Consider the following 26,113-nt stretch of genomic DNA (forward strand, 5'->3'; position numbering starts at 1 on the left):
TGTAGGCCTGGGGACCGATGACCTCAGCACTTTGCTCCCATAGGAACTTACCACAAATTTCCAAAAATTTTCAAACACATGTGATTTATTTGTACTTTGTGCATAGTCATGGAAGACGCCTTGGAGGGGATACTGTCGGTATATTTATGACACAACGCTCCAAGTAATATTTTACTACCGAACAAACTTAAGAAATGCACCTTCACAATTGACTAGAACCATCAATCATTCCTTGTTTGACATACGCAATTCGCGTCATATAGTTACAGTAATATACACACTAAAGGTGCATGCTGCGTTCTAGTAATTTAAGCACTTTCCAGCATTGGGTAGTCCCATTCAATTGTTTTCGAATATCTTTCTATTCATTTATCTACTACACTGTACTTTTCTATATGTGAGGAGAATTTCTTTCCAAGCAGGCAAATAAGTTAGGAAAACTATAACTGTAGTTATAATAAGTCTGGCTGTGAACGTTTCACAGTCGTATTGTGGAAAGTAATACGCCACCAAGCAAGTGCCTTTTCCGCTTATCCAGCTTCAGGTGCCAAACGTTTCACTTCATTTAAGCTTACTTAAAATGAACCACTTTGTATCGCCAGTTGCATTTGAAGGCTAGTGGTGTTTCAATACAAGGAAGTACCTCCCTTCAAAGAAAGAATTAAGTAACAGGACACCAATGTAAATGACGACATTTAGAGCATTCACGTTGTAGATTTTAATTAGCATTTCCCCATAAAAATGGTAATAGAGAACTAACAAAGCGCCACGTATCAGTTTCCTTTACTTGTTAGCCATGTCTGAGAATTCTTAACAATAGCAAGAGCTTGAACAACTAGTTGAACATACGCGGGTTGTTATCTTGCAAAAGCAGCACCACTCCTTTTCAGAATTTCCTTACACAGTTACCAGGAAGATATTAATTTCACGAAGGTGCAGTTAAGTACAGGCTTTCTTATCACCTGTTACGTCCACTACTTGCGTGGTTTCACTACAAGGTTCAGATACTTGACTTTGGTGTCTGCGACTTCGTAACAGGTACTGCGTAGTTGTTCCGGATGTTTTTCTTCATGCGACTACTGAAGCAGCAAAATGAAGTTTGTAGGCTACATGTTTCTAATTAAATATAGGCAGTAAAATCAGAGAAGCAATAACCTTGGTGCCTCGATGATCTGAATTATTACTATGATGAACAACGTGTGAGATCTCCCAAAGCCACACATACACACTCGATGAAGCTGCGCAGCTTCTAGGTTTCCATTCTGACGTGTGCAGTTAGCATACGTATAGTGTAACATTTATCTACGGTCGCGGTGTGATGTGTGTTTACCAATTTCAGAAATTTATCTCTAACATCGGACACTTTCAATGCAGCCTCAGTAAGTCAGGTTTGAGAATCAATTAGTCGGTTCGGAAACAGCCTCAATATATATATACTGCAATTGTGACAGACAACGTGACAACAGAACACTCTGATCACTAATAAAGAACATTTATTATACAGCAAGATCAAAAACATAAATTACCTGTTTTAGTTTATTTAACTAACCATTTAATTAAACATCCACGTGGAAAATGTAAAACGAAAGCATCATTAGAAAAGATGTTGAAACGCACATAGAAATACAGTAAAATTATCGAAATATATGCCAGATCATACCTTCCTCTACTACAGCGTGAGATCGAGACAAAATGTACATGTCAGACAGTTGTGATAGAAGCTTGTCTGATACGTTTGCATCGTCAGTAAAATCTGTCCTTGACTAGATTTATGCAACATTTCCCAATTCTGGTCGCGGTGAAGATACACTACTGGCCATTAAAATTGCTACACCAAGAAGAAATGCAGATGACAAACGGGTATTCATTGGTCAAATATATTATACTAGAACTGACATGTGATTAAATTTTCACGCAGTTTGAGTGCATAGATCCTGAGAAATCAGTACCCACAACAACCACATCTGGTCGTAATAACGGCCTCGATACGCCTGGGCATTGAGTCAAACAGAGCTTGGATGACGTGTTCAGGTACAGCTGCCCATGCAGCTTCAACACGATACCACAGTTCATCAAGAGTAGTGACCGGCGTATTGTGACGAGCCAGTTGCTCGGCCACCATTGACAAGACCTTTTCAATTGGTGAGAGATCTGGAGAATGTGCTGGCCAAGGCAGCAGTCGAACATTTTCTGTATCCAGAAAGGCCCGTACACGACCTCCAACATGCGGTCGTGCATTATCCTGCTGAAATGTAGGGTTTCGCAGGGATCGAATGAAGGGCAGAGCCACGGGTCGTAACACATCTGAAATGTAACGTCCACTGTTCAAAGTGCCGTCAGTGCGAACAAGAGGTGGCCGAGACGTGTAACAAATGGCGCCCCATACCATCACGCCGGGTGATACGCCAGTATGGCGATGACGAATGCATGCTTCCAATGTGCGTTCACCGCGATGTCGCCAAACACGGATGCGACCATCATGATGCTGTAAACAGAACCTGGATTCATCCGAAAAAATTACGTTATTCCATTCGCACACCCAGGTTGGTCGTTGAGTACACCATCGCCGGCACTCGTGTCTGTGATGCAGCGTCAAGGGTAACCGCAGCCATGGTCTCCGAGCTGATAGTCCATGCTGTTGCAAACGTCGTCAAACTGTTCGTGCAGATGGTTGTTGTCTTGCAAACGTCCCCATTTGCTGACTCAGGGATCGAGACATGGCTGCATGATCCGTTACAGCCATGCAGATAAGATGCCTGTCATCTCTACTGCTAGTGATACGAGACCGTTCGGATCCAGCACGGCATTCCGTATTACCCACCTGAACCCACCGTTCCATATTCTGCTAACAGTCATTGGATCTCTACCAATGCGAGCAGCAATGTCGCGATACGATAAACCGAAATCGCGATAGGCTACAATCCGACCTTTATCAAAGTGGGAAACGAGATGGTACGGATTTCTCCTCCTTACACGAGGCATCACAACATCGTTTCACCAGGCAACGCAGGTAAACTGCTGTTTCTGTATGAGAAATTGGTTCCTCATGTCAGCACGTTGTAGGTGTCGGCACCAGCGGCAACCTTGTGTGAATGGTTTGAAAAGCTAATCATTTGCATATCACAGCTTCTTCTTCCCGTCGATTAAATTTCGCGTTTGTAGCACGTCCTCTTCGTGGTGTATCAATTTTAATGGCCAGTATATTTCATAGGCGTACATGAATTACTTAAATGAGTCTTATTTTGTACTCACTTACGCTCATTAAAGAGAAATTGTATCTATCTAACTGTTCAACAAATTATTTCTTGCAGTTATTGCACAGAACTATACACCCCTGAATGAATAAGTTCATTTTTTGTAGAGAAAGTGTGACAAAGCATGTCTTAAGTTGTTAAAGACGTTGAAACAAGTTTTATATCAGTTTCTCACATGAACAGTAACGAAATTGCCATAGTGATAACATCGGTTTCCGTCAGATCACCGAAGTTAAGCGCTGTCGGTTTTGGGCTAGCCCTTTTTTGGATGGGTGACCTTCCGGGCTGCCGAGCGCTGTTGGCAAGCGGGGTGCACTCAGCCCTTGTGAGACAAACTGAGGAGCTACTTGATTGAGAAGCAGCGGCTCCGGTCTCGTAAACTCACATACGGCTGGGAGAGCGCTGTGTTGACCACATGCCCTTCCATATCCGCATCCACTGATGCCATCGCGCTGAGGATGACACGGCAGCCGGTCGGTACCGTTGGGCCCTCATGGCCTGTTCAGTCGCAGTTTGTTTGTTCCCTCATGCGATGTCAGTTTTATCACAGTTCCATTACACGCCATGTTAACACAACACCATATCGATTTTTACCTTCCATCGAGTTCTTTCGTTTGATATATGACTGTGCCACAAACTATACCTGCATCCATTCGGTACTGTTCCTGGCTTTAGAAAGCCCTTTCTTTTCTTTTTTTCGTTCTCTTCGTTGTGTGAAAACGATCTCAACATTCTGTATATCAACATATTAAGATAACCCTGCATGCACTGCTGTGGATGGCAAGGTTGTTGATTAATAAGATTCTGTGTTCGTGTCTTCCTGGAGATACCGAACGTTAGTGTACCCCTGAATTTAAAATATCTGATATTTTCCACCAAAACGCATCTGGCACAAGCAGTAAACAACACGAGGCAAGGGAAACCACGCGAACTGCTGGTCACACTCCATTAACTGCGATTCTTTCCACTTTCTTAAATTTTTGTTTATAATTTAACTGTAAATAAGTGTACTTTTACACTATGTATTTTAAATATATAAAATTATTCTTTGGTTGCTTAGGTCTATGCGCGTACACTTACTAGATCTGCTGATTTGGGTGATTTATTGTACGCTCTGAAGGCCAGGACACAATGTGCCTTCACAAATTTTCAATAGGCTTCGCACCCTACGTCTTAACGGTCTGAGATTTCAGGCCATATGAGGTTGGTTATGTTTATCTTATGGCCCCACCATTCACAGCAAGAGATTGAGGAATATCACTGAAATCGTATATGAGAAAGTCAGGGTGGGGAACTGAAACAAGCTCCTTAGAGCCCAGTATCGCAACCAGTGTCGCTCCTTGCTCGCTGACTGCGACTAAGTGGCCGTAGTGAAGTTCCATCACCTCTTTAGTTCTCTCACTCACTGCGGGAAGTCATTTTCACCATCTGCCATTATCAAATCCCACAGAAGATTCATCTACTGATATGAATTGTGTGTAGATTATTAAGCTTTTTGTTAAAGCATTATAACTGCACTCAGCCAAATACTGAATACTTCAAAAAGTTCATAAAAGCGAACGGAGACTTGGGAGTAAGACACTCGGTGGTATCGTTTCTGCATTGTATAATACAAGTAAGATTCATATTTTTTATAGCAACGTTTCTGGTTAGAGAACATAAGTTGTCGTTAACGTGTGGAAATTCTGTCATATATTTGAGAATATTTCCACAAAGCAACGAATATCAGCTTACACTGGTCAGATTTCTAACGCCAAGCTATATCTATATCAATAACTACACTAATAATAAAACTAAAACCATCGCAGGTTAACTTGCGTGTAGCTTGTGTGGCAATGGACACAGTTACTTCGTCAAAATCGGATCATGGAAAAAAGGTATCGTAACATAAAATTTTATCTAAAACTATCGTGCATGTCTGTTTGCCTACTTGGACGCGCTAATCTGCAAAACTATCTGCCCGATTTTAATGGAATTTGTCAGCTAATTTGAGCATTGTTGGGGGCGGGGGGCTATATATAAGCTTGATATCATCAAAATCGGAAGACGAAAGAAAAAGATACCGATAATTAAAGTTTTATCTAAAATCGTCTGCTCAGCTTAGTAAAAAAATGGTTCAAACTGCTCTGAGCACTATGGGACTTAACTTCTGAGGTCATCAGTCCCATAGAACTTAGAACTACTTAAACCTAACTAACCTAAGGACATCACACACATCCATGCCCGAGGCAGGATTTGAACCTGTGACCGTAGCGGTCCTGCGGTTCCAGACTGTAGCGCCTAGAACCGCACGGCAACGCCGACCGTCATCAGTCCCCTAGAACTTAGAACTACTTAAACCTAACTAACCTAAGGACATCACACACATCCAGGCCCGAGGCAGGATTTGAACCTGCGACCGTAGCGGTCCTGCGGTTCCAGACTGGAGCGCCTAGAACCGCACGGCCACCCCGGCCGGCTCAGCTTAGTAATTCGGATGTTTAACCATTGCGGCATAGTACACCTAAGAACCAGTAGACAGCACCATAACTTTTTATCTCGGTGAAAGAACTGCTTTCGGACGTTTACCTGAGTGACAGAATTAAGAGCCATAGTCATATCTTCACGAATAAAAACTAACAGCAAATTTACTTGGCTCAGACATATGGTTAACTAAATTGCTTTGTTCCTTTCGACAGGTATTATTTATATTCTTTGTTACGGAAAACGAATTTATTAAGTTTACTTTGTGATTTTTTGAATCTATCCATCACATATTGATATCTTTTTGTTTACAAATTAAAAGTCTAGAAAACGATCGAGTCTTTCTGAATACATCAGAATGGCTAAAAGTCGGACTGTGCTGTCTCAAGAATCCAATGATGACTGTGATGTGACATTCGCTGTAGCTCGAGAATATTAGACTTTAAGTCGCTCATTTGAAAACTTCTTCTGAAAGCGAGGTGCGATGTAACCCTGACCGATATACGCCATGTATTATCTCGCTTCCCAGAAACCTTCACTCATAGAGGCTTAAAGGTACTTCTCTCCAGCCTAACATCATAGAAGCGGAAATTCTGACGAGCAGTGGCGTAGGCGAGTGAATTTTCATATACTGAAACCTGCTTATTCCTAACAGTTTACCATTTCGATTTAAATGCTTACAATTCCCAGTGAGATTATGAACAAAGTAAAAGATCAGAGGCTGCTTTTTGCAGTCACGGATCTTAGTGTCAACTGCATTTCACACAGCTAGATTTTTGTGGATCTCTTCCGTGTTAATGAAGCGAATAAGCTCTTCATTCATGTCCCCGGTCATGCTAATTCAAAGATTATATACAAAGAAGCTTTATGAGTCAAACAGAAGGCCAATACTTACAATGTCTCAGGCACATCTAAATAAATACAGAAGCAGTGCCGGGTTTTGTCAGCTAGTATAATACAAATATTAAATGCATGTCATTGTAGCTTCTGGAATCAATGTGCAAATACTGCACTTTCTTCTCTACTTTGAGTTCAGTGTGTGTCTGTGTTCGTTTTCATCGGAACAGGTTAATCACCAGTACTTGTCAACAATTACTCTTTCTTTATATAAGAATATACAGCCTACAGTTGCAGGTTAACTTTATGTTCTGAAGAAGACGTTATTACTAACGTTGAAACCTAGGTAAACGATAAAGTTAACCTGCAACTGTGGGATGTATATTCTTATACAAACAATATCAGTTGCTGTCGCTGCACAAAATGTTAAAAATTATACTCTTTCTTTGTCTGGACACATCTCATGTTTTCTCAGGATCGGCTGGATTTGACAATGAAGATTAAAAACATAAATACTGAGAAAGGTTTCACTAATTCGATTCTGAAAATTTAACAATATTCAAATGGAAGACAGTATCAGTATCGCTTTTGAAGAACCATTCTGTTACCAAAACGACGCCAGTAACGATTTGAATCCTGCAGTCCATGGATCACAATGGGCATCCTGTGGAATCGCTCCCGCAATGAGATTAAAGTGAATGTTGCGAAAACCACGATCGTCTGCTTCGTGCCGCAATCAAAGCCAAACGACGCGGAAAGCTGTCACGACCTGTTGTGCTTGCACGGCAATTGCACATTGTGCGCTAACCGCTAGGGCTCTCCACTCGCTTGATTTTTCCACCTTCTGGAAACCACGTTTCACCGAGTCCGATCGACTGCTCGATTCCTAAATTAAGGGCAAACGTGCTAAACTGTGATGAAGAGGCAAGTTTGTTACAGAAGTTACACAGGGCATGATATCTACATGGAATTGTGGGGTTAAATGTTATGCATTGTTCAACTAAAGACAAATAAGGCGAAAAGTTGTGAACGGACGTAGATCAACGCAGGAGAGTACTATACATCGTTCGCAATGAACATTGGTTGTCGGTTTCACTTTAAATTACGCCGAGATACAATACATCCCGTCTGCACGCTCTTAGAAAGCCCCTTCCTTGAAAGACGCACAAATATTTGCCATCAGAAGTTTTCAATAATTTCGTTATTCTTAGGCGCATCTCACACATACACAGGACAGGAATGGTGGATCTGGATGAAGTGTAGCACAGATGTTCATCACCGATGCAAAGTTGTCACTGGTTTCAGGTTTCATCGCGATTCTCAATAGTTTATGAAGATACCTATATGGTAGCTCGAGTGTGTCGTAAGTTGTAATGAGTGTAACTACGAAATATGAGAGATCTGGAATCAAAGATATTCAAGTGACCATAGGAATGCGAGTGCCAGACGTTCCAGATTTGGGGACTGATGACCAAATGCCGACTCGTTCCAATTTTATCTCGTACACCTGTACAATAAGCTTTCTTCTCAAATTAATCAAGATTTCAGTATTCTTTCAGTACTCTTTTGGTATGAAAGGAATGGCTGAATACTAACAGAATTCACATTTCTATTTCATAATATTTATTTCATCGTTTCATTACATGCAATAACAAATCTAAACAAATCATACCAAACCTAAACCGCCGTTACTCTGTACAGTACTTTAGTATTTTAAGTTTTATGTTCTGCAATTCTTAAGAGTTCTGCTCAAACCAATGGCACAATCTGCATCAACACGAGATTTAACTACACCAATTGCAGTTCAGAAATTACACGACCTCAAAATTACACCACCTCACTGCCAGTTATTCCTTATCAAATTAATAAAACTATAATATTAAAACGTTGATTATTGTGTCGGCAAGTATATTTTACCCAAGGAAAAGCTATCATCAGAACTGGAGCACCAGTTCAGTTGGCCATGTCGCTTACCTGAATCTGCTGCTTCTGAGAAAAGTATGATCGATATTTTGTCTTCCGTATTTCTTTAAGTGAAAGTAGCAGAATTCTGATACGTAGAAAGCTTAAGAGGAATGGCAAAACGTATTATTCTGTACAATCTCAATATGTCGACACATACAAGAAAGAACCATACGCAAATCTTGGCAGATGATGAGGAACCTTGAGGATTTGTGTAGGTAAATTGTTACTGTAGACCATTACAATTACTATAGTTTTCGTCACTTGCACTTCAACCACTACTACCAAGGGCCTCTTTAACCGTTTCTTAATCATAATTCGCACACAATATGCCCAAATATGACTATAGGAACAAGAATGAAAAATACACTGAAAGATGATTCAGTGTCAGAAAAAAGTAATTATTCCGAATTCTTCAAATAATATTTGAAATAAACTTCTGAAAAGTAATAGGAGAATGGTCAATGTAAAGAAATTGTTGTAACAGAAATATGAACGATCAGGAGTCAAAGGTATTCAAGTGACAGTTAACTTAAATGGGAGACGAAATCATGAACTTTTACCGGGTGAAATGTGCTCTGCCTGAAAAAAAAACAGAAATATAAAAATTAAACAATCCTCCACTGTGTAGGGGCTGGTTGGATTTCTCCCTCTCCCGCACTCAATCACACACACACACACACACACACACAAACACACACGAGGTCACAGCCGTCCCCTCCTCTTCCTAAACATAAAATGTATTTCAACTATTATCTACAAAATGAAGCAGGATCACGTTAAATTCAAAATTATTCCACGGAAGATACCATTCAACCACTATCTTTTTTGTAAACAGGATCTTTACGTTCCGTCCATGTCAATATAATTTATTGTGACTAAGCGAACTTCGTTTGTAGCCGGCCGGAGTAGCCGAGCGGTTCTAGGCGCTACAGTCTGGAACCACGCGACCGCTACGGTCGCCGGTTCGACTCCTGCCTCGGGCATGGATGTGTGTGATGTCCTTAGGTTAGTTAGGTTTAAGTAGTTCTAAGTTCTAGGGGACTGATGACCACAGCAGATAAGTCCCATAGTGCTCAGAGCCATTTGAGCCATTTCGTTTGTAACAGAATTATTTAAAGTAATCAGTATCAGTAGCACTTACGATTTTCCAGTAAAGTTATCAGTCGTATAAAGATTCCAAAATAGCGGCAACCGAAAACCTATTGAAATGAATTACAAGAACGACGAGAGTAGCACTCATAACTTTTCTTCTCCATTTAATTATTTTCTTTGTGAGCCAAAAGAAACATATGCCTAAGTCATACCTTTGGTTCTAGATAAATCAGTAATCTGTAACTGGTGTCCCTTCCGACAATATGAAGAAGTAAATGATCTTCCTGTTTTGCACTTCATACAAATAACAAAGATGCATCTTTAGGTCATTGTAGATAGTCTGATGTCAAAATAAAATTTTGTACTTAATAAATACAATTAACAGAAGTAGCAATTGCAATCCAGAGCTACCTTCAACTTTCAGATGTCAGAGGCCACTGATTTAAAGTCGCTTGCTAGTATGTGTATGTAAGACATTTTCTACAAGTCGGACAAAGGCCATACAGGCTTTGACTGTATAATCCGTTCAGTATATTATTTCATTTAGGTGGACAGCATTAAGGCGAGAATTAAATTCATTGCTCCCTCAACAACACGCATGAACCGTAACAGCAAGTTCTACCGAGCAGAACGGACAGTTCCACATACTGAGTGTCGCAGAGAGAATTCTCCAACTAATATCGATAATACAGGATGGTTTCAAACGATTCATTCGATTTCACAAGGCTATGTCACCTGCATCAGTCAAGGTAACAAATGTGGCGTGGATTTCAACTTACGCATCGAAATTGAAACTTTATCCTGATGACAGTTGTGCAGCTAGCTCACCCGCCCTCTCACCTACTGATTCATTATCCAATGTGCATCGAGTTGAAAAGACAATAATACATCAACAACAGGTGTTTTGAGTTCTTCGTTTCAACAGGTGCAGTTCAGCAACTGTGCGTCGTGATTTTCGTCGAGAGTAGGATACTGTGCGCACTCCAGTTCTAAATATTTGATGCGGCACCAACGTTTTCAAGGTACTGTTTATATACACAGGTCGCCCACGTGACGTCGATTAACACGATGAGCGCATCCAACAGAGTTTGGCACTTTGTCCACAGAGCTATAATCGTCATGCCAGCAGAGAGTTATCCATTTCCCGTGGTTCTGTCTGGCGTCTTTTGAGGCGACGTTACCGTTTCAAACCGCATATGGATCTATTATTACAAGACCTTCACGATGATTATAAACAATAACATGTAAATTCAGTACGTGCGTGGAGATAGAAAATAATATCCTTTCACGATTTCAGTGATGAATCTGTCAAGGAGAAGGTCTAAAACACGGTCAAACCGATACGGCTCATATTTCGCAAGTCGACTGTGTACAATCTAAAATAAAAATACACCTAAATTCATTACGCGCAATCGACTAAGATTTGACGGGATCGATAGATAATTGAAAACTGAGCATTTTTCGTCACATAAATGGCGTCCGTAAATGCATATTTTCCTAGAAATCGGTGAAAGAAACTTTTTCGATTTCCGCGTGTACTTATACCGTACGAGCTGTTAATCGGAAGCGCCGCTGGTGCAGCGACAAACGCATCTCGCTCGGCAGCAGAGAACCTGTATTAGATTCACACTTTGATTCGGCACTCTCTGTTTTCTTTCAGTTTCTACGAGGGTTATTCAGAAAGTAGGGACCGTTTTGGCACTTGAAAAAATACTAAGTACAAGAAATACATTTTATTATATACATCTGAAAGAGCGACTGACATGCTACTTTTCAACATAAACACCAAACATTAGATTTCATCTTTGTAAGATTGAAAATATTAATTGGATTCCACAGTAATGTGAAACTGTTGAAAACAGATGCTACTAGCAAGCACATACGTAGAAAAAAAATGGTTCAAATGGCTGTGAGTACTATGGGACTTCACATCTGCGGTCATCAGTCCCCTAGAACTTAGAACTACTTAAACCTAACTAACCTAAAGACATCACACACAACCATGCCCGAGGCAGGATTCGAACCTGCGATCGTAGGAGCAACGCGTTCCAGACTGTAGCGCCTAGAACCGCTCTTCCAGTCCGGCCGGCTATGTAGAAAACACAAATAAAATTAATTCGGGTTATATCCATTGTTGACAGTAATACAGCAGAGGCAACTGTTAATCATTATGAATATTACATGAGTTGAAAATTCGAACAATTGTGACAGAGAACCCATCAAAAAAACCTTATATTCACTTTGCATATTACAATCGCGTTGTGGCGTTTTATTTGATTGTTGATGTGCCGTCAAGCAAGGGCATGCGCCTCCCGTATTGTGTATGTGCTGTCTGTTACAGTTACGGTAGGGGTACTCATTTTTCCAGCCGCCTGGCAAGCTACGAATTTGGCAGTTTCTAGTGTATCTTAGCAGCTAATATTTCGACACGATATTTTTTTCGGTGTAATCTTACTGTCTAAAAAATTCCAGAGCTCGTTTCGGCAAGTCGGATCGGACCATTTCCTTGTGAGTCAATTGCGCGTGACGAGCTTTAGGAGTAACTTTTTTAAAAACTTGGGGAGAGGGGCGGTGTTGTGCCAGAATTTCTTAAAGAAAGTCCTTCATTTTAGGTTATCGTCGAGGCGGTCCCATTGTCTACCAGAATCATTTTATCTCCTGCTTGTGCCATGTACGAATGGAAGGATTGTTAGTATGCCTCTGGGTGTCTCCGAATTACGCAATATGTATTTCAGAGCCAATAGTATATTTTTTTATTCGTATTTGAACGTACGCTGTCGCAAGTAAGGCTCCCTAGGTGCATAAAGTCTGCAGTTTCTTGAGGGTTAAGCGACCTTGACGATGAACACCACTTAAGAACTCGTCTAACGAGGTTCTTGTATGTGATTGTCTTCGTCCGTCATGTACAATTCTTACAATAAAATTGTTTCACATTAGCTCTGTGCTAGGCTACGTTCGTAAAAACTATTTATTTCGGTTCGTAGGAGTGTCAAGACGCCTTTCTTCAGTTTACAAACTATCGGCCAGTGGTCTTAGGAACGCTTTCACTTTCAGCCGTCATTCACCGATAGGTGTCGTTATTTATCCACTTCCTCTTTTGTTGCCTTTCTTTTTTGGAGTACCTTCAACGGTTCGTTTTCTAAAGGGATTTCCACTTAAGCCACTTTGCAACCTTAATCTGGCAAAAGGCTGGTTATTGGTGTGCCAGTCTCATAATTAGACTACTTTGCAGTTTGGTAAGTCACGGCGGGGGGAGGGGGGTTGGGTTACGCCAAAATGGTGGAAGAGCATAACGCAGTTCACGCCCCAAGCTCATCTCTTTACGGATAAGCATACGTGAGGCCCTATATGCTACAAATACAATGCAGTTTTCTGTCCCTCTATCACTTTTGTGTGTGAAGCACTTTTTCTCGGAGGAAAAAAGGTCACAAAGTAAATAAAATATTTCTATGTATTAACAGATAATAATGTAGGAGAGGTCAATCAGGTAAAGCGCAATACTGGACTTGAACGTTGCTGTATGTCGTCAAATTACATTCTGCTCCTCCAACGGAACTACCTTTCGTTAAATAAATAGACTTGCTAAGGGGAGATAGAACAGAAATTTTTTTTCACATTTTCGGATTTTTATCTCATTATAAAATTGACTATTTTCCGAATAAAATTATAAGCTCACGTGGGAAGTATTTTATTTTATTTCTTAAATATAATCTACACCAGTTGAAAATTTTAAAATCTGTAAGTGCATTAGTTTCAAAATCTAATAAAATTGGTAATTTTTTATTAGAAGGCTGTGGATCGCTGCGTTATAAAGTTAAATTACGTGTTTGTATTGTTAGCACTGTCGCATAAAGGGAAACATAGTATTCAACATGTGGCATGTGAAGTTACAGGCGATGAGTTAAACGCAAACTCGTAAGCATTTAGAGAAACGCCTATTAAGTGCTTCAAAGACTAAAATAAAACGTTCTGGTACACAGTTTTCTCAAAACGAAAGTGATGTAAATGGTAGGGTGAAGGTGAATGTATGTATTGTAAAATGGACTAGCCAGGAAACTTATCATTAATTGTGCCAGTTGCAAATATACTCATTCATTTCGGAATTCTGGTAAGTGTAAAGACAATTATTTTGAGGTAAATGTTAGGTAGTTTTAAGGATTGAGAGCTAATGGCAAATGACGTACTGCCGCAGAAACAAGGTGTGCCATGATGAATATGCCACGCCCATCTTGTAAAATCGACAGGTATGCTGGATTTATTGGAGCTGCTATGGAATCTGTTGCATGTGAGTCAATGGTTGGTTGGTTGGTTTTGGGGAAGGAGACCAGACAGCGTGGTCATTGGTCTCATCGGATTAGGGAAGGATGGAGAAGGAAGTCGGCCGTGCCCTTTCAGAGGAACCATCCCGGCATTTGCCTGGAGTGATTTAGGGAAATCACGGAAAACCTAAATCAGGATGGCCGGACGCGGGATTGAACCGTCGTCCTCCCGAAAGCGAGTCCAGTGACTAACCACTGCGCCACCTCGCTCGGTGTGAGTCAATGAAGGGTGCTGCAAACGAAGCTGTTGAAATAAATGATGGTATGACTGACATACCAGTAGCTTATGATGGCACTTGGCAGAAGCACAGCTACAGTTCTAAGAATTCTGTTGCTACGATGAGCAGTGTGGATACTGGAAAGGTAATAGACTTCTATATTTTAGCCAAACATTGTTATAAGTGTAAATCAGGGACTGAAAACGGGCATATCTGTGACAGAAATTATGAAGGAACAAGTGGTGATGTGCAGGCCTCTGCAGTTATTGAAATTTTTAGTCGATCTGTGAACGAAGGGGAGTGTTTTACACTAAGTTCTTAGTGTGTATCGATAGCAACGCATAGTTTCAAAGGTTGGCACTACCACGAGTCACAGACGACAGTGCCCTCTAGCCGGTGCTGTTGAGGTCTACGAGCTCCGTGACTGCTTGAGCCCATTTCATCTGGTGCAGCCAGCCGGGAAACTTCGCTTGAGTTTGCTCTCCTTACGACGGGTCGAAGTCTTCGCATCTGTACAAAGTTATGTATTCTTTCTTTCACCAGTAAACCATTTTTACTCACTGCAGTACCGACGTATTTTTCCTGCTCCTTCTCCTACCCACGCGCCGCCTTCCAGGCGGGATACAAAACATAGGTGATGGAGGCTCAAAAGCATAAAACAGTGAAGTAGCCGCTCAGCCTTATGGTTAGAATATTATCACAAAACTGGAATGTGTTGGTCATGTCCACAGGAGGATGGGCACTAGGTTGACGAAGTTGAAACAAAGAACAATTCTAGATGCCACTGAATATGCCTTAATGCAAAAGAAGAAAAGCGTCTGAAACAAATAAAATACATTGCTGCAAGAAAAAGGTGTTTTTAACTACAAAACGAATACGTCATAAATTTTATGATTTTATCCATTGCTGTTATTCTCACACCAATGTATTTCAGAATAAAATTCAGTCCTCAGCTGCACAGATATTTTTATTGGGTTTTACCGGTGTCTACAGTTTGATCTGGCAACTTAGAAAGCTTACAAAATTAGGGATATTTTAAAGCATTAGACTGTGGTAATACATTTACGTAAAGTATGAAAAGTGTATTACAAAAACTTACTTAATAATGGTTTAACAGAGGTCAATAACTTCTTCACAGAAGCATAATGTCATGATATGTCCAAAAACATACATAGAGTAAAAAAAAATGTTCAAATGGCTCTGAGCACTATGGGACTTAACTGCTGAGGTCGTCAGTCCTCTAGAACTTAGAACTACTTAGACCTAACTAACCTAAGGACATCACACACATCCATGCCCGGGGTAGGATTCGAACCTGCGACCGCAGCTGTTGCGCGGCTCCAGACTGAAGCGCCTAGAACCGTTCGGCCACTCCGGCCGGCTCCTTACAAAAGATCAGTCATATGTTACAGAGAATTTTATAGATCACGGATTTGAGAAATTTGTTTTGTAATACACTTATTATACTCACCATAAATGTATGACAGATGTCTAATGATTTATAATACCCCTAGTTTTATAAGCTTCTGAAGATGATGAATTAAGTTGCTGTTGAAAGTACCTATACAAATGGGGACTGGATTTTATCCTGAAATCGTAAATGCTCACACGATTTTCTTTTTCCGTGAGGTTGTTCAGGCGTTTCACAATTTTCCCGACCGAAAGTGCAATTTTAGGCGAGTAGTAGGGCATCCGGAAATTATTGTGGTGCAATATCCAGTTCCGCTATGTGATGGCGAAAGAATTTTCAAATTTATCCAGTGGCGCCATGCTATATCACTCTGTGACGCATAGTAGACTTTGCATAATTGTAAAGCGTTAAAACAAGCACTTCAGCAACGGCCCAATGATGTGTGTAGTCCTGTTTCGAGCAAAGCACAAACAGTTCCACACAACAACGTTGAAGAATGGGACCCTGTAGTTTCTCGCTGTTATATGGTCAGAGAGTCATACGGGCTAAACAGGTTTGTGGTTAGTCTGCTATTTTGACCTAGGGCGTTCACAGACGCTGATGTCATCTTACACGTCAGATTTGCGGGTGGCGTATGGTAATGTCTTTGACTACGATTTCTACAAACGAGCTGTAGTTTGGTGGCTTCTCTCAGCATACTGAGCCGTAGGACTTGCATTTTACATCGACACTACGTGACCCCGTCTTCCCTAACGCTGAGTATAGATACTGTTTTAAAGTAGTAAATATGTGACTTTTTGTTGATAAATACAGTACCCATTTTCTTCCAACGGGAATCCTATTATTGTATTATTGTTGATCATGTCAACGCTAATGCAATCATTTTTTTGCAGTTTTCTTTATATAACGAATTTTTATATACAGTTACATGTAGTTGGTAGTTTAGTAGTTATCTTGCCAAAAATAGCGCCGTCTATCAGCTGTACGGACAGGTCTTTCATAAGTTTGCACTGAACATCTAATTTATATTATTTAAACGTTTACATAGGTTACTCGTGTACCATAATGATAACTGAGTACAACTTCACAAGCCAAAACCGCTAAAAAAAGCAGTTTATTGGATGACGGTTTCGACAGAGTTCCGCTGTCATCATCAGATGTGCAACAAGACGAACAGAAACTGATAGGAAAAACCTTTTACAATGATGATAAATTGTCTTGTAACATAACGTGTGGAGTTATAACATACCTTGTGCTTTAAAATATTACATTGTATTGTCCATTGGCGTTGCAGGTCGTTTTCCCGCTCTCATGAAGATGACTTCAAAATCGGCATGTTCAAAAAATGGTTCAAATGGCTCTGAGCACTATGGGACTTAACATCAGTGGTCATCAGTCCCCTAGAACTTAGAACTACTTAAACCTAACTAACCTAAGGACAGCACACAACACCCAGCCATCACGAGGCAGAGAAAATCCCCGACCCCGCCGGGAATCGAACCCGGGAACCCGGGCGTGGGAAGCGAGAACGCTACCGCACGACCACGAGATGCGGGCTCGGCATGTCAAATGTCAAAATTACTACGTACAAACATAAACATAACGGTATTGCGCCCCTCACCAGCTGGCGACTTACAGAAAAATTCTGTAACCACAACGATATTGAAGTGAACAGTGACTTAGTAAACTCAGTATAAACGTGTTCTAGTATATAGACTACAACACGTCCTGCAATATTCAAACGAAGTCAGTGGATGATACGGTATGCTGTTGAAAATCGGCCTTGGCGAAATCTTTCAGCGATTAATCTACCAGATTTACAATTCCTCAGACAAATGAAGAATATTTTTAAGGAAATATTTTATAATTTTATCTGCGTCGTTCTGGGGTCAGTTAGAGCCCCGAAACGCCGCATAACGAAATGCCAGCAGAGGTGGTGAGGTGCGAAATGAGCATGCGTTACGTAATAAGCAGGAAGTTAGCACACTCTAGGAACGCCTGCCAACTTAACGCCAAACCGAGCAGCCGGTTGACGAATAACATACCTGTACAGTGCAGAAGTGTGAAGTTCTCGACACTAAATGGTTGTGACTGTGATATTTTCAGATATTCTCATTCAGATTTGAATCCGGTATTTCCTTACACACATATACTTGTGTGTGGAAGACGCGTGGAGAAGAAATTATACACTTGTTATTGTGTACAAGTGAAAACGAGAGAGAAAGGTGGATATAAAGGGTGACATACACGTGAGATATACGATGAGGGGGAAAAGGCTCCTGTCACCTATTCTCTTTCTTGCCAAAGTCACCTATTCTGTTTTTCACAAAGACGCTAAACATGAATAGAGCTTGCGTGACTTGTTGCTATTAGTACAGCGTTCATGCATTACGTATTTGTGCTACATTATGATGCATTTATCATGGAATCTGCTAAGAAAGTCCCAATCTGCTAAAAGCAGTTTTTGGTGGTGTTCTTGGAGAAATGATCCTACAGGGAACTGAAGCTTCATCCAAAACGTTTATTTGGGATCAGGCCTGGGACTGAACAGGCTAGCCGGCCGAAGTGGCCGTGCGGTTAAAGGCGCTGCAGTCTGGAACCGCAAGACCGCTACGGTCGCAGGTTCGAATCCTGCCTCGGGCATGGATGTTTGTGATGTCCTTAGGTTAGTTAGGTTTAACTAGTTCTAAGTTCTAGGGGACTAATGACCTCAGCAGTTGAGTCCCATAGTGCTCAGAGCCATTCACTGAACAGGCTTGTCTTTTAATTATCACTTATTTTTGTAAACAATGCAGGGATCATAGTGTTGTAGGAAGCAGTATTATAGTACCATTGCAAAAAACGCTCAGTCCTAAAGACGTCATAGTCTACGATGCATGCCATTGTCGAAAACATAAACACCCGACATCGAAAAACACCAACGAAGAGTTTGGCCTCATACTGTGAGATGTGTCGCTACTGAAAAGAAGACACAATTTGGTGGCACAAGGGAAAGAATCGCAGGGGAATACAACGCCACAACAATGTCAGTTACTTTTTTTTCTCAGATGCACAGCAACATAGTCAAATTTAGCTTTTTCCGGTTATATTCAAATAAGCACACATAATAAAAATGTTTCAGTGCTTATGACAGTGACAACTCACTCGCTTGCAATGGAGCTGACATGGAATTATTAGCACTTGGACTGCGAATCTCGTCAAACGACGGGACGCCAAGATTTATCTCAGGTTCGAATCCTGCCTCGGGCATGGATTTGTGTGATGTCCTTAGGTTAGTTAGGTTTAAGTAGTTCTAAGTTCTAGGGGACTGGTGACCTCAGAAGTTAAGTCAACGCTCAGAGCCATTTTCAAGCATTTTAAGGCAAGATTTCAGTAGACTACCGATCGCATCATGTGACTGGGATATAATTTCTTCCGCTTTTAAACGCGAAATCACGTATATTGACAGGCTCAATAGGTCTTCAGTGTAGGCTAGTCTTGGTCATTTATATGGTCGGCATTCTAAGAACCGTTAAGGCTGGTTCAAATGGCTCGGAGCACTATGGGACTTAACTGCTACGGTCATCAGTCCCCTAGAACTTAGAACTACTTAAAACTAACTAACCTAAGGACAGCACACAACACCCAGCCATCACGAGGCAGAGAAAATCCCTGACCCCGCCGGGAATCGAACCCGGGAACCCGGGCGTGGGAAGCGAGAACGCTACCGCACGACCACGAGATGCGGGCGAACCGTTAAGGTTTACGTATCTGGCAGGCAAAGTGTTAATGATTCAATAGATTAAAGTTGGTACTGGTCTTCGAGAGAAATAAATTTGCACTGCTTAGCCGCGCGGTACAACGCGCTGCTTTCTGAACGGGAAGGCGTGCCTGTCCCCGGCACGAATCCTCGCCGCGAATTACTGTCGAGGTCCGGTGTGCCGGCCAGCCTGTAAATGGTTTTTACGGCGGTTTTCCATCTGCATCGACGAATGCGGGCTCGTTCCCCTTATTCCGCCTCAGTTACACCATGACGGCGATTGCTGCGCAAACACTTTCTCCAAGAACGCGTACACCATAATTACTCTACCAAGCAATAACGTGAGTTCGGTATGGGGCGTCGGTGGGGTGGGTGGACTGCTGTGGCCTGTTGTAGGGGTGTGAACCACTGAGGGCTACGGCGGGACGAAACCTCTTCGTCGATTCTAGGTCCCCAGTTCAATACACAATACACACACAATACACAAATGTTAGGAATTGTACGTGTACTTGCGCTCTTGCGCCCGTTGGTTGTAGCGAGAATTTGGTCGTGGCACGCGTTGTAGGCACAGATTTGAGCCACGACGTGGGCTCGTAAACGGCGCTCGCGAGCATTTGCGAGGCATGATTTAACAGTATGTTGTTTTTCTAAACCGTGACAGTCATGGACAGCAGTCAGCAGAGAAGGTAATTTGGGCAACAGTTTATGTCATACACAGAATTAACGAGGTGCTAAAAATACGGGGCAGTTCTAGACCATTCTTGCGTCGACCAACCTCACCACAAGATTACGACATTCTATTGTCATCGTAAATCCCACTATCTCTTTTGAAAACAGTAATTTACCAATAAATAGTGTTTTATTATTACCTGGAATTGGATCCTGATTGCTAGATCCCTGATGACATGAACCAGTAACATAAATATGTAACTGAATGTAATAGAATTTTATCATATATTACACCCTAGAATACCACATAATTAATTTGCAAATTAACCGTCACTTCCATAGTAAAAGGCCTTTAGGCTAATATTATTCTATTTGAATGCAATTATGTTATTTTATTTGAGTGCTGGTACTGAATAGGTTAAAATTTCAAAGAAATATTCATTTGTGTCTTTACTGTTGTGTGTTCATTGTTTAGTGCTTAGTATTTGAGTGTTGTTCGTTTGATGTATGTTTTATCGTATTGGTCTTTGAAGATGATTGGGCTGAGCGATTCAGGCATGTATTTCCAGTAATCACACCGAATATTTTCATCAGTAGGCATGATACACCATAACGTAATCGAAATGTACAATATCGAAGGTCGTCCAATTGGACGATTGGCATAGCTATTTAAAAATTATCCAAGTATATTTTAAGAAAGGTCAGCACCAACTTTAATCCGTTAATTCATTAACACTTTGCCTGCCGGACACGTAAATCTTGACGTTTCCTAGAGAGCCGACTATGTAAGTGGCCAAGAGCAGCCAACAATGTAGACCTGTCGGACCGCTCAATATACGTGATTTCGTATTTAAAAGCGGAAGAAATCGTACTCCAGCCACATGGTGGGATCGGTAGTCTACTGAAATTTTAGTGGCCCGTCGATTGATGAGGCTCGCAGTCAAAGTGTTAGTAATTCCATATAAAATATATTGACAGTGAGTGAGTTGTTGTTGCCATTCTTAGTAGTAGTGTGTATTTTCCCCATTTTCATTTGGCAGTCAGTATTCATGTCCGATAGACTGCTTCCGAAATCCGTAGATACACACAGTTACGTAACCACAAGGTTCAGTGGTTTAATCGATCGGTGTATGGGGACGTTACAAGCTGACCAAGAAGTGATTACATAAGACAGCCGTTCGATGGTACAGAGAGCAGGATTGAAAGTCTACATCAAACCGCCCTTGGGATTGATGACCGCCGGCCGGAGTGACCGAACGGTTCTAGGCGCTACAGTCTGGAACCGCGCGACCGCTACGGTCGCCGGTTCGAATCCTACCTCGCACATGGATGTGTCTGATGTCCTTAGGTTAGTTAGGTTTAAGTAGTTCTAGGAAACTGATGACCTCACAATTTAAGTCCCATAGTGCTCAGAGCCATTTCAACCATTTGATTGATGACCGAAACAGCAACTTACAAACTATGTACCAGAAATTCCTGGAATCGACAAAAACTATCGGGTTCGGCTATAACATGTTGATAACGCTTATCACTGAGTCACATGGTATTGTAACAAACGTAGAGAGGGCCACAGAGACGCAATAATATGAGGAACTTTCTACACGTTTGAGTCTATATCTACTCCTGGATACTCCTTAGAATCCAATATATGATTTCTGAATCTACATTACCATGATGTAATGTAGTTGGCATCTCAGATTGTCTGCAGTCCTTTTCAAAGTACACCTTTTCTGGGAAAAAAGATGGTGTTACAATAGGTTGTCATCTACAGTGCGAGTCCAGTGCTTTAACAGCACAGCATCTGAATCCTCCTATAAACAGCAAAAGGTGAAATTTACGATCGTAACCTCTGAGAGTAACTTTCGGAAGCAGAGTTATTTGCCATTTATAGGTGTCGACAGACCATGTGCCGCAACAGGTAAAAGAAAATCGCTGTGGACGAGAACTGAGATACTGCTCAGGCTCTTCTAGAGTTCGAAGGAAGCAAGAAAGTTTAAGATGTAACGGCCCATCGATATCGAGGTCATTAGAGATGGATCATATGCTCGAATTGTTTGAAGGATGGGGAAGGAGGTTGGCCGTGTCCTTTCAAAGGAAACATCAGGGCATTTGACTGGCGTGATTTAGGGATATCATGGAAAACCTACATCTGGATGGCTGGACGCGAATTTGAACCGCTGTCCTCCTGGATGCGAGCCCAGTCGGCTACTCATCTACCCACCTTGCTGGGTACTGAGGTCAAAGTTCGAACTGGGATGTAGTCAATGGTCTTTCCATTACGAAACCACAGACTCGCAACGTAACTCCTACAAATTCAGAGGAGCGTAACCACAAAGCAGTGTTTCCCAGAGTCTTCATCGTGGGCTCGACCTCTGTGGTATCAGGTCGATTCGTCTGGGACCCATGACCCCTGCGGTATCACAGCTGATGCGACGGTCCATATGACATTAACGGCAGTTACGGCTATTCCCCGCTATCGTGCGCTCTGTTGGTATTTTCCTTTCTCTGATGATTACAGAAACTTGTTTTCCTTATCGCCGCTAGCGGGAACGCCGTGCCTTCGCGTTAGTCAGTGTCACGAGTACGGCAGAGAGTATAAGTTGAGAGGCAAAGATGCTTCTAGTTTCCGTGTGCAGTTGAGGTGTCAGTGAAGTTACGTTCAGCCTTAGCAAGCACACGGGGAAGTACTGTATGCATGAGTGTTTGAAGTCTCTGTTCCATCAACTAATAGGTGAGTTCCTCGTATATACGGAATACCATTTAACGTATTCTGCATGCTCCGAAATATCGAACAAATGATTTTAACAAAGTTAGTGTGTGAAGATACGAGTATTTCGTTATATTAATTAGGCTCAAAAGTTCTTTCTGTCTCAAAATACGGATATAGTTAGATTTTTGTTAATGGAACGGTGTCAACTGACATATTACCTTGCATGGAGAAAATCTGCCGTTAATGATGCTATAAGAATTTTCTATGTCACTTTAAGACTGTGTTGTGTTCTGGTTCGATCGGATCATCATCAGACCTTAGCATATTGGCTACAAGAATATACTGCCTTATGAAGTAGCACGTAAACGTGGTTATAGAATTTAACGGGATATTCTGGTTATAGAATTTAACGGGCTATTTTTATAGCCGACGTACTAAGATCTGACGAAAACATAACCGTCACTCCTTTAGAAGTAGGTGCAGTGAAGACTGGCAACGAAGTTTGAATATTCAAACAGCTGCGTCCTAAATGTTTTTCAGTGAAGCTAATCGCTGATACAGATGGAAAGTTTTGATCTTAATCATCACACAAACATCACGTAAGATTTCTCGGAGCATGTCCAGTCGGTTTTTGCGGAACGTTGTACTACATGTGTTGACAAGAATTGTACTGACTGCAAACGCTTTTAAATGTCGTTAAATACAGAATATTTCACATTTAAATGTGTCATAAGTGCTGCTGTATCTCAACTAAAGTAATAGCTGCGATTATTAACTACACAGCTGAACATTCACCCTTTCGCACTGTATTATTTACTGGAAACTGTTTTGTCAGCTTAAGCCGCAAATCAAAGGTGTTAGGCAGGATCACTTGGTATGTGGCCAATGATAAGTGTCGCACTAGATGATAATTCCGATACACAAGTAACTTTTCATGTAGTGTGTTCACTTAACAACACGATTATTTATTCTTCAGGAATTCATAACTTTTGGCTACATTATAACAATTTATTCTTACCTTGATTCTTCTTCGCCAAAGGATGGAAGGAGAGAAATTGCTTCCAAAAATGTTGCTAACGTAGCGCTTATTGATGTGCGTGGTAACATGAGAAGATTTTTCTCCGCGATTGTTTGTGCTTTTCTGTTCAGTATCAGAGCTGAAGGCAATAACAAAACACTGATTCTGTCACAATGTTAAAATATATCCCCGTATAAATGCTTCAGATGCCGGAGTTTACTTTTTTTTAATGTATGTGTTGGTTCGTTGTAGATTTATTTTTAATATCAATTTAATAATGGTTCATCACAATTCTTCATGTCAGTACTGGGTAACAGATCTATGCCTAATACAACTGATGTCAAGGAAATCGCAGCCAGCGAGTAAACTTCGAAGCAAAACATAATTATCGAGCCATCGTAGACCACGGATGCCTTGTACCAAAATACTCAGAAAATATCACTGAACAACCTACGAAATTTTTATAAACTACCTTCTGGTTGCACTGTCTTCTAAAACTCTAAAACAAGCCGACGGCATGGTTGTGATACAGCGGCCTTCCTCACGACAAAGACTGACGCGGCAGTCGCCACTTCACTCAAATGACCCTAAAGCCCGCCGCGCAAACCAATGTACACCGAATTTCTATCAACGGGGGTTGGGGTTCACCATGTACGTGAAACCAAACCACTTTTTAATGTAACAGCTAGTAGTCAGTTCAGTTCCTCTTGTTGTACAGCTGGTAAAGTGTAGCCATTAGCAATTGATTTCTTCGTTTATGCTTCCTAGGACCAATTTCAAAATGTCCTTTAATTTGGGAAACATCGTGATGTAAGGGCAGAGTTTAAATAAAAGCTGTTGAAAATTGATATATATATGTACTAATATATACATGTGCCGTTGGAACATCATCTAGATCTGAAAATGAGAACACTACAAACAGAAAGTGAACTGCAAAATAGCATCTAAAACATTTCCTAGTAAACAGTGGCTAAGAGGTACTATAGACAGCTATTGCGGTATTAAAAGTGCTCATTGAACTTGTAGACTGTGACGACACGAGTGCAGGAGATAAGCCCCGACCTGCACCTTCACTAATGTGACGAGAGATGCGATGAGGGTAGATGAAGCGTTCTAGATCACTTGTATGAACTATACTCTGGAATAACTGGGCTAATAATAGCAACAAAACCTTACTTAATTCCAGTGTGATCTAGTTTAAGTTCAGTTTTTCCATACCTTGAGAAGAAATTAGAGGATATGATATATAATCTGTATAGTGAAATTAACGTTGTAATAAACATTTCTTCTGCGTGTCGCATGTTGATTGTCATCAGCAGTCATTGGTTAAGTCGTATATTTGTAGATTCCTGGCTCCAAAAAGGATATCAGGAGTCAAGGTAATTCCATACCCGTTACTAAATTAAATTTGACGGGTTATTTGATTTTATTCATACTCTTTAACAACGTCACAGTAATTCATTAACACATCGATACGATATGAAATCCAAAAGCTCATGCTGCCAATAAGCTTTTCACCAAATAGCTTACAATAAGGTTATTCCAGTAGTCTCAGCATCAACATTCTAACAGAAACAAAAGAATATCACGTATTTTTGTGATATCTTTATACATGCTTCAGTAATCTATAATGACAGTTACAAGTGTCTTGTAACGAAGGAAATCTCCGAAAGAATGAAATACATGTGGAAATGTAATCGAAATGTTGTTGTATTACCACTATCTGCGTACGGTACAGGTAAAATATCACAAAAGTATTTCATTTTGATGTGTATGAGTATTTTAATGTAAATAACAAAACACAGATCGAATAAATTGTAAGTCCTATACTGATGTATCGTATGATTTACTTAATTAGTGTATCATGTTACTAAAAAAATTAAAGGAGTGAGTCATTGTCCAGTTTCATTAAAAGGCCCGACTTCCTCTGGCAGTGCAAGGACCATACATCTGCTCTGTGGAGGCGACACTTAGGGCTAAAGAATGCTTGATCATGCAATATAATCGAAATTGCAACTATAAGTATGTTGCTTTGAAATTTTCAGACATATTTATAGCTCATCTCCATGAAAGAAACGTCGAATTGAATAACGACCAGCACAATACCACAGAATACAATATTTCTTCATATCAAATTTGACAAAAACTGGGCACAAAACACTACCAACCCTAAAATCTTCCGATTTCTGTCGATTTGGAACAATGAACTTAAGATCTCAAGCTAAATGGAGCAAATAATACAGTAAATTAAATTTTAACTGTGTAAATAATTGAAATAATTTTTTAAGGATGGTCTATATAGCTTAATTTTTCATTTCTTACAGCGATTTAGTTACTGCCATCACCTAAGCAGTCGTATTCACAGTGAATAAGATATATATATATATATATATATATATATATATATATATATATATA

At 40.8% G+C, this 26,113-nt stretch overlaps 1 protein-coding gene across 2 annotated transcripts in view; it reads left to right on the forward strand.

The window, feature by feature from the left end:
* Positions 1 to 22,468: 22,468 nt before the first annotated feature.
* LOC126174933 (major royal jelly protein 1-like) overlaps positions 22,469 to 26,113 on the forward strand; it is a 73,349-nt gene continuing 69,704 nt past the window's right edge. Inside the window, exon 1 of one of the 2 annotated variants that reach the window (XM_049921390.1) lies at positions 22,469 to 22,698. The gene's annotated coding sequence lies outside the window, so the exon portion shown is untranslated. The remainder of the gene's footprint in view (positions 22,699 to 26,113) is intronic. The other variant, XM_049921389.1, reaches the window with a different exon arrangement.

Source organism: Schistocerca cancellata, chromosome 3 (genome assembly GCF_023864275.1).
Source record: "Schistocerca cancellata isolate TAMUIC-IGC-003103 chromosome 3, iqSchCanc2.1, whole genome shotgun sequence".
Taxonomy (NCBI): Eukaryota; Metazoa; Arthropoda; class Insecta; order Orthoptera; family Acrididae; genus Schistocerca; species Schistocerca cancellata.